Consider the following 11,143-nt stretch of genomic DNA (forward strand, 5'->3'; position numbering starts at 1 on the left):
CGGGTCTTCCGTTACCCCGCCTCGTGTCATATTGACCCATTTGCACCGTAACAAAGGGACCTTCAAACCACATCGATAGTCAAGTTCCCATATGTCCTGTATATAACCATAATATGTTTCCTTTCCTGTCTTGGTTTCTGCATCAAAGAGGACACCACTGTTTTGGTTGGTGCTCTTCTTATCTTGGGCGATCGTGTAAAATGTATTACCATTTATCGCGTACCCTTTGAAAGTCATTATATTCGAAGATGGTAACTGGGACAGCAAGTACAGGTCATCTTCAATAGAGGTGTCATGCATGGTACGTGTCTGCAACTAGCTGGTGAAACTCCTGGTTTGTTCACGTGTAATCCAGTCATCAGACCGCTCCGGGTGTTTGGAGCGTAGAAAATTCTTGTGTTCATCCATATACGGAGCCACCAAGGCGGAATTCTGTAGAACTGTGTAGTGTGCTTCAGTGAGAGAATGTCCGTCCATACATATTATTTGTTCCCCTCCTAGTGTGCCTTTTCCATCCAGTCTATCCTTATGCCGCGATTCAGGAACACCAATCGGCTTAAGGTCAGGAATAAAGTCAATACAAAACTCAATGACCTCCTCATTTTCATGGCCCTTGGAGATGCTTCCTTCTGGCCTAGCACGGTTATGAACATATTTCTTTAAGACTCCCATGAACCTCTCAAAGGGGAACATATTGTGTAGAAATACAGGACCCAAAACGTTAATCTCTTCGCATAGGTGAACTAGGACGTGCGTCATGATGTTGAAGAAGGATGGTGGGAACACCAACTCGAAACTGACAAGACATTGCACCAAATCATTCTCTAACCTTGGTATGATTTCTGGATCGATTACCTTCTGAGAGATTGCGTTGAGAAATGCACATAGCTTCACAATGGCTAATCAAACGTTTTCCGGTAGAAGCCCCTCAATGCAACCGGAAGCAGTTGCGTCATAATCACGTGGCAGTCATGAGACTTTAGGTTCTAGAACTTTTTCTCTGCCATGTCTATTATTCCCTTTATATTCGACGAGAAGCTAGACGGTACATTAATACTAAGCAGGCATTCAAAGAAGATTTCCTTCTCTTCTTTGGTAAGAGCGTAGCTTGCATGACCCTGATGTATGCCGTCTTTTCCGTGCATACGTTGCTGGTCCACCCGTGCCTCAGGTGTAGCTTTTGTCTTCCCATACACGCCCAAGAAGCCAAGCAGGGTCACACAAAGATTCTTCGTCACGTGCATCACGTCGATTGCGGAGCGGACCTCTAGGTCTTTCCAATAGGGCAGGTCCCAAATATAGATTTCTTCTTCCACATGGGTGCGCGTCCGTCAGCGTCATTCAGAACAGGTTGTCCACCAGGACCCTTTCCAAATACCACCTTCAAATCCTTGACCATATCATGTACATCAGCACCAGTACGATGGCGATGCTTCGTCTGGTGATCCGCCTCACCTTTGAAATGCTGCATGCGCGGTATCCCTTATTTGTCTGTCCTGAAAGGTTAGTGAGAGCAGGCCAATCATTGATGGTCACGAACAACAACACCTTTAGGTCAAATTCTTCCCCCATGTGCTCATCCCACGCACGTACACCTGTTCCATTCCACAGCTGTAAGAGTTCTTCAACTAATGGCCTTAGGTACACATCAATGTCGTTGCCGGGTTGCTTAGGGCCTTGGATGAGCACTGGCATCATAATGAACTTCGGCTTCATGCACAACCAAGGAGGACGGTTATACAAACATAGAGTCACAGGCCAGGTTCTATGGTTGTTGCTCTGCTCCCCAAAAGGATTAATGCCATCTACGCTTAGACCAAACCATACGTTCCTTGCGTCATCTGCAAACTCCTTCCCGTACTTTCTTTCGATTTTTCTCCACTGCGACCCGTCAGCGGGTACTCTCAACTTTCTGTCTTTCTTACGATCTTCTCTGTGCCATCGCATCACCTTGGCATGCTCTTTGTTTTGGAACAAACGTTTCAACCGTGGTATTATAGGAGCATACCACATCACCTTGGCAGGAATCTTCTTCCTGGGGCGCTCGCCCTCGACATCACCAGGGTCATTGCGGCTGATCTTATAGCGCAATGCACCGCATACCGGGCAAGCGTTCAAATCCTCGTACTCACCGTGGTAGAGGATGCAATCATTAGGGCATGCATGTATCTTCTGCACCTCTAACCCTAGAGGGCAGACAACCGTCTTTGCATGGTACGTACTCTCGGGCAATTCGTTGTCCTTTGGAAGCATATCCTTTATCATTACCAGCAACTTTCCAAATTCCTTTTTTAGATACACCATTCTCTGCCTTCCATTGCAGCAATTCCAGTGTGGTGCCCAGCTTTTTCTTGTCACCTACGCAATTCGGGTACAACAATTTTTTGTGATCCTCTAACATGCGCTGCAACTTCTTCTTCTCCAAATCACATGCGCAGTTTCTCTTTGCATCGGCAATGGCCCGACCTAGATCATCAACGGGCTCATCTGATGCCTCTTCTTCAGCTTCTTCCCGCATTGCCGGCTCAGCTTCTTCCCGCATTACTGGCTCAGCTTCTTCCCTCATTGTTGTATCATCGTATTCAGGGAACCCATGGCCAAGATAGCTGTCGTCGTCCTCTTCTTCTTCATTGTGTTCCATCATAACCCCTCTTTCTCCATGCTTGGTCCAAACATTATAGTGGGGCATGAAACTGGACTCAAACAGGTGGACGTGAATGGTTCTTGAGTAGAGTAATTCCGACCATTCTTACAGCCAACACATGGACAATGCATAAAACCATCCGCTCGCTTGTTTGCCTCAGCCGCAAGCAGAAAAGTAAGCACGCCATTAATGAACTCGGGAGAGCATCGGTCATCGTACATCCATTGCCGGCTCATCTTCAATACACAGCACCGAAAACATCAAATTAATACAATACATAAAGTTCATACATAAAGATCATACAACACTTCAATGCAACAAACAAATAACTCTCTAGCTAAAGAATTTAAATGCAACAACAAATGCGATCAAGATCGCAACTAAGGTAACAATTGATCCAAGAGCATAATGATACCAACCCTCACTATGAATGGCATATTTTCTAATCTTTCTAATCTTCAAGCGCATTTTCTCCATCTTAATCTTGTGATCATCGACGACATCGGCAACATGCAACTCCAATTCCATCTTCTCCCCCTCAATTCTTTTCAATTTTTCCTTCAAATCCTCGTTTTCTCTTTCAACTAAATTTAACCTCTCAACAATAGGGTCGGTTGGAATTTCGGGTTCAACTACCTCCTACCTACAAATATCTATGTCAACCTGATGGGCATAATTTGTCATAAACACGGAATGCAATGAATAGTTTTAAAATAGAATATACCACATCCGAATCATAACCCGGATGAGGGCCGACGGGGACAGATATCAAAACCATGGCACTATGCATAACAAACAACGTATGGGTAAGAAAATTATACGAGTAACTATATATCCAAATCACACAAACATCATTTTTTTATATAAAACTTCATGAACAAGAGGCTCACCACAAGGTGGTGTCGGCAACGGGACGTTGCGAGCAATCGACGGTGGTTACGACGGAGATTTAGAAGGTACTAAGTAAACCACACCTACATATGCAAAACTAAGTGTTATTTTTGACCTCAGATTGCATATAAATCAAATCCTAGCACATATATATAATTCCTCCCAAATTACTAAACTCAAAAATCAATCACTATATAAAGCATTGCACGAGCTAATCTAGCAATGAGAGATGAAAGGAAAGAGTTGCTAACCTTTGTGATCATTTGAATGGATGGGGGCCTTCAAATCTTGGGCAAAATGTGTGATGAGCTTGAGAGGAAGAGGGAAAAGAACAGAGAGGAGAGGGGAAAGGGGAAGAACAGAGCGAGCTCAGGTGGACGAAGGGTCTATGTAGGACGACCTTTAGTACCGGTTCGTGATACAACCCGGTACTAAAGGAGCTGGAGGGGCCCCAGACTGACACCACTCACTTTAGTACCGGTTCGTGGCACGAAACGATGCTAAAGGTTCGCCATGAACTGGTACTAATGAGAGCGGCCCGGCTAGCCGTTGGAACCGACACTAATGTACACATTAGTGCCGGCTCAAATTCAAACCGGCACTAATGTGCTTCACATTTGACCCTTTTTCTACTAGTGAGCACACCCACGAGCACGCAGCCTCAGCAAGGTATGAACATCAACACCCCACCTACCCAATTAGCGTCGGGTGGCGGGTTGGGTGATAGCGGACGGGGTAAGGAGGAGGCTCCATTAGTCGCTGATGACGTCACCATGGATGAGGATGAGGACGACGATGGCGCTGAATAGTATGTCTATACTGGCGCCTCCTCAGGGTTTGAGCGTCATGAGTTGGTGCCTGAATTGCCATCTCAACGTATTATGGACGACCTTCCGGTAGTAAAGAACTCTAGGAAGTGAGCGAGGAAAGGAAAAAAAAGCTGATTCTATGATCCAGCAGCCTCGGCTTTAGGACCGTATAGATATCCCCGATGCGGATAAATGGCATATCCCCGGTCAACCAATCCTACCTGCAACAGCGCTACAGGCCAGATTTGGCAAACTAAGGAGACTTCATGACGATGTGCTGCGGGTAGAGAAAGGCCTCATCGCCTCAAAAGATCCAGGATACCCACTCTACGTGGTTATCGTTCGGCGGCAAATGTTGTAGGTCGATAGCTTCCCCGCGGATAAGTTCTTCCTCCGATTTGATTACATATTCGACATGTTTCACATGAAGAAGCTGGATTTTATGTTTGTCCGCCTTTATGCCTTGCACATGAACTACATCATCGGGGTTGAGCAGATATCTAATATCTGTGTCGCTGACCGGTACTACATGCACGAGGGCTTCTTGGGAGTCTGCGCAAAGCACCGTGAATACGCGAGGGATTACATCGTCAATTTCATGCTCGCCAATAAGGACAAGGAGGCGATTCTTGTGCCTTATCATCCCGTGTAAGTCATCTGCGTTACTATACTTCCTTCGATTTCAATCATTCATTTGCACGGTGGAGGCTAATTAATTTGAGGTGTACTTATTTTGCGCAGAGGCGGGCGCGCCGTCCTCATCATCTTCTACCCCCCCATCTCCCACGCTCTTTACTTGGACTCGTCGAAGAACATTCACAAAAAGGATTGCACCCACATCAAGGATGTTCTCGACAGTGCTATGTTTTACTACCAAGAAAGGGGTGGAGAGGTCAGGGACAAGAAGACAAGGGGCGGCAGGGCCGCCTTAGGCCATAAGACTGACTTCTGCTGCATCCAGCAACCAAACGATTCTCTTAATGATGGATTCTATGTCCTACACCACATGCTGGAGTACAGACGCGATCACCAGAACCTTCGCATGTCACCTAGATCCGGCGATGCCCATATTCTGCAATGGGCAAAGGACATAGGAGATATCGAGGATCATCGACTTCGAGCTGAGTTCTATGACATCCAGCGCGAACTTGCCCAAATCATCATGAAGGAGGTCATCGGAAAAACAGGGATGTTCTACGGAGAAGGACAAATGTCGCGGGAAGACGTCCGGACATGGATAGCCTCTCAGCGTCTCGACATGAAGCCTTTCACTAAGCTCAAGGACTATCTCCCTGACTTGGATGGATGGAACGACATGTTGGAGTGATTGTCGATATATGACAGTGTGTACGTTTAGTCCATACTTTCTGTATGAAAAAACTTTGAGTTATGCACGGTGAAACTTTATTTGTGATGTAATTAAACCGTCCTCCTCCTCGACTAGCTAAAATCACTCTAGTTAGGGCATATTGGGGTACAATGAACTTTGTTATTTATGCTTATGATATGTTGTTTCTATTTTTGCCAAGTTTGTCTCTTTCTGTTGCTCAACTATATATGTTGCATATCATCGACTCATGTGACGATGCAGGTGCATAGATCATAGATGGCGAAGAAGTGCTACGCCAGGAGTATATATACGACAAGTGGCTGGAGTGTCAAGCCCAGGTGTACCGGTTTCCGGTTTCCGAGCGAAGGCAGTAGTTAGTTTAGGTTCACGCTGATGCGAGAGAGGGATACGAACTCATGTACTCAAAGTGATAGCTCTTCTCGTGTATATCATTGTTTAGATGGATGACGATGTATTTGCAAGTAATCGAGACTTGTATTGCTATTTTCGAGATGATGACGAGAGACCACTTTGTGTTGGATGATGATTATGATGATGACATGATTTGATGAGACTAATTGTATGTATATGCTATGATTACATTTGTATGTGTATGATATGCTAAAGATTATTGTATAAAGCCTATTCAAATACAAAAGAAATATGTAGGAAAAAACTAATAAAACTAGTAGTAGCGAGGGGGGGATTTAGCAGTAGCGCCGCCTTACCAGTAGCGCTTCCCAGTAAACAACGTTGCAGATAATATCAGCAGCGCCCTTATCTAAAGAGCGCTACAGCTATTCATGTATAGCAGTAGCGTGGGACAATAGGTGCTACTGCTATACGTTAGCTGTAGCGCCTTATTAGTAGCGCGGTAGGCCCAAAACCTGCGCTGCTGCTAGGCTTTTCCCTAGTAGTGTAAATCCTACTCGGCCCCTACATCCGCCAAGGGAGTGAGTGTAGCCGAGCTATAGAGCAGAATGACAGCAAAGCCTGTTGCCGGGGTACAGTGTTTATCTTAAGATAACGAGGACTCGTTCCTTGGTGTGGCCCTCGCCCACGCGCAAACAAAACCCAGCAAACACCCTTATCCTCATTAATACGTTGCTAACAAGTACATTTCATATGGAATACATACATGAGCAAGTGGGTTGCGAGATTTAAATCTTACAAAGGCCCGTAGGCTTATAAACTAAAAAGAGATATGATGCCCGTAATCCCTTTCTTGTCCCTCTCCTCGGGAAACAGAACAAGATGGTGGAAGGGCAAAAGGAATGCCTAGGCGAGGTACGAGCAACAGAAGACACTAAGAGAACATGTCAGCGATCGTCCGGAAGGAGGCCGGTGATGACGGTGCCGGAGGAAGAGCCGAAAGACGAGGCAGCGGCCCGACAATACGTGACGAAGGCGTCAAGGCCATCGTACTCCGACTTGATGGCCCGCCACCCGCCTTCTTTGTCATCCCTGTCCCTCCAACGCCAGCCGCCCAAGGTGACGACCCCGAGAAGTTCAAGGAGCTGGCGATGCAGATGATGGTGCTGCCGGCGTCGCCTAGGAACGGCGTGCCGACCACTACAAGAAATATGTCAACTAGTGACATTCTGTCAGTGACCCTGGAAGAATTGGTCATAGATCTACGACCATCTGATACCAATTGGTCAAAAGCTGCTCGGAGACTCCAAACCCTCAACTATATCGACCATTTTGGCCATAAAGGTCGTAATTTCCTTACACGAAATGGTCATAAAGCAGACAACACTGATCAACTGCCTTATTTCTAGCTGATCATGACCAATATAGATGGTCATAACCTTGTAAATTGTGGTGGATTTCTATGACTAGGCGCCAACTCATTAGTTTTGCCTATGTGTCATGTCCATGTGTCAATTTTTACCCTAGGTTGTGAAGCAACCTATATTTGTGTCATTCCCAAAATTCCCCAAAAAATCTCATAAATTCTTTGGGTCATATCTTCGTCAAATATGTAAAAATACTTCCTTGTCTAGTTCAAAAATAATTCAACAATATTCATTTTCCTATTCTGTTCAGAACATCACTTTGTGAAGGAAGTACTATTTATATATTCTTGATTGCCCTCAAAATTTTTGGGCACTCTTTCCTATCAAAATCATTGCCTCATGACAAAATTCAGCTCCATTTGCCTAGTAAATCTTCCTCGGCAAATTTCCAAAGTTTTGTCCACCTAGAAGCATTGTGAAGGAAGTACAAGATAGAAATATCGTAAAGAGTTGAATTTTTGCCACATATTCTATATTCCAAAGTCATAGCTCTACACAAAAGTTTAGCTCTATCTAACAATACATGTGAGCTCACCGTCGAATCTATCTTTCTGGTAATATTTTTAGTTTGTGAAGCAACTACACTTTATATTGCTTTATAATTGCTAAAAATTTACCACGACATTATCCTGACTATAGAAACCCCCTACACCAAATTTCAGCATAATCCAATCATCTATGTAAGCCCAGCTTCAATTTCTATTTTCTGTCCAAATTGGCACATTGGAAAGCAAGTGCTATCTAGACACCTCCTATTGTCCTAAAACATTTTTTTTCATCTTAAATATACGAATCATTGCCACATTCCAATATTCAGCTCCAGTTGCCTATTAAATCTTCCTCGGCAAATTTCTAAAGTTTCTATCCAGAGAAAACCTTTGTGAAGGAAGTACAAGATTGGATTATCCAAATGGTATAAAATTTCTACAGTGCTTTACTATGCCCAAATTACCATACTCCACAAAATTTCAGCTCAATCCAATTATCCATTTGAGCCTAACTTCACCATCCATATTTCTGCCTGATGTGGTACTTTTAAAAGCAAGTGCCATCCAAATTCCTCCATTTGAACTGGAAATTTTCCAAGACAGTCTCCCTAGTAGATGATCATCCTCAGCCAAAAGTCATGCCCATTGGCCTTGTGAATTTCCCGTACCGCTAATCAAACACTTGGTTGCTAATTCCTGTTTGAGCATAGTTCGGTCTCCTCGTGAGATTCTTCTGTTGTTACTTTACTCCTAGCATCTACCTGGGGAGTTCCCAACCTACTAGACATGCCTAGGTTTCCCAGAACGCATGGCAACGCCACGGTCACGCGGTGACCACACGGCGGGCATGCGAGTCTACGTGCTTTGTAGTTGGGGCACTGGGCCACCATCCAAACCTCGACGTATCACCACCGAACCATGTATTTATGCTTAAATAGATACTTATGTACCTAGAAATTATTTTGGAAAAAATAAAGAGCAAACTATGAGGCAGCTGCAGTTCAAATTTTACCCGCTTCCTAATGAATCGGCGGAAATTTGTCTTTTTCACGAGAGGTGGATCGAAACTTTTGACACCCAACCATTTGGTCAATTTTGAATTATATATGGCCTAGTATTTTATAAAAATGATTTGGTCGAATATTGCAACAAATATATGGTAGGTCCTTCACACAAAAAAAACTCATTTCGGGCACTCGAAAAATGGAAAATGAATTTTCCGTGCAAAGAAAATGATAACTCCCTTAGGCAACATTGTTTGAAATTCCAAGATGCACCCCTATGCACAATATGAGATCATCTGAACAAACTATGCCATGAATGTGGCCATAAGGTTGATCAATTGGCTTGAAAGCCATGAATCTTCACGCATGATAGCTCATTTCTGAGAACACTTTTTAAAAATAATTATCGTATTACAAGTTTATTATTTTTCCTGGAAAATAGGTCACATATAATGACACAATGTGAAGGTTTTCCAAATTTTTTTGAATTTTTTATGCCCGTTTAGAAATGCGGTCAAAACGACGGGCTTGACCGTTCCTAGCTAGTGGTCGAATCTTGGAAAAATTTTGATGTTTCCCTGATTAAATAAATATTTATGTACCTAGAAATGATTTTTGGAAAAAATAAATAGCAAACTATGAGGCAGCTACAGTTTAAATTTGACCCGCTTCCCCTGAATCGGCGGAAATTTGTCTTTTTCACCAAAGATGGATCAAAGCTTTTGACAGCCAATCATTTTGTCAATTGTGCATTAAATATTTCCTAGTATTTCATAAAATTGATTTGGTCCAATTTTGCAATAAATATATGGTAGGTCCTTCACAAAAAAAACTCATTTCGGGCACTCGGAAAATGGAAAATGAATTTTTCGTGCAAAGAGAATGAAATCTCCTTTAGGCAACATTGTTTGGAATTCCAAGATGCACCCTTGTGCACAATACGAGATCATTTGAACAAACTATGCCATAAATGTGACCATAAGATTGATCATTCGGCTTGAAAGCCATGAATCTTCACGCATGATAGCTCATTTCCGAGAACACTTTTTTGAAATAATTGCCGTATTAGAAGTTTATTATTTTTCCTTGAAACGTGGTCACATATAATGACAAAATGCGAAGGTTTTCTAATTTTTTAATTTTTTTTAATTTTTATGCCCGTTTCAAAATGCGGTCCAAATGGCGGGCTTGACAATTCCTAGCTAGTGGTTGAACCTTGGAAAACTTTTGATGTTTCTCTGATTAAATCGATACTTATGTACCTAGAAATGATTTTTGTAAAAAATAAAGAGCAAACTATGAGGCAGCTGCAGTTCAAATTTGACCCGCTTCCTATTGAATCGGCGGGAATTTGTCTTTTTCACCAGAGGTGGATCAAAACTTTTGACACCCAACCATTTTGTCAATTGTGCATTAAATATGGCCTTGTATTTTAGAAAATTGATTTGGTCCAATTTTGCAACAAATATATGGTAGGTCCTTCACAAAAAAACTCATTTTGGGCACTCGCAAAATGGAAAATGAATTTTCCATGCAAAGAAAATGAAAACTCCCTTAGGCAACATTGTTTGGAATTCCAAGATGCACCCATGTGCACAATATGAGATCATTGGAATAAACAATGCCATGAATGTGGCCATAAGATTGCTCATTTGGCTTGAAAACCATGAATATTCACGCATAATAGCTCATTTCTGAGAACACTTTTTTAAAATAATTGCCGTATTACAAGTTTATTATTTTCCTAGAAACTTGGTCACATATAATGACATAATGTGAAGGTTTTCCATTTTTTGATTTTTTTTTGAATTTTTTATGCCCGTTTCAAAATGCGGTCAAAATGGCGGGCTTGACCATTCCTAGCTAGTGGTTGAATCTTGGAAAACTTTAGATGTTTCTCTGATTAAATAGATACTTATGTACCTAGAAATGATTTTTGGAAAAAAAATAAAGAGCAAATTATGAGGCAGCTACAATTCAAATTTGACCCGCTTCCTACTGAATCGACGGTAATTTGTCTTTTTCACCAGAGGTGGATCAAAATTTTGACATCCAACCATTTTGTCAATTGTGCATTAAATATGGCCTAGTATTTTATAAAATTGATTTGGTCCAATTTTGCAACAAATATATGGTAGGTCCTTCACACAAAAAAACTCATTTCGGGCACTCGGAAAA

The sequence above is a fragment of the Triticum urartu genome, chromosome 7 (genome assembly GCF_003073215.2).
Source record: "Triticum urartu cultivar G1812 chromosome 7, Tu2.1, whole genome shotgun sequence".
Classification (NCBI taxonomy): domain Eukaryota; kingdom Viridiplantae; phylum Streptophyta; class Magnoliopsida; order Poales; family Poaceae; genus Triticum; species Triticum urartu.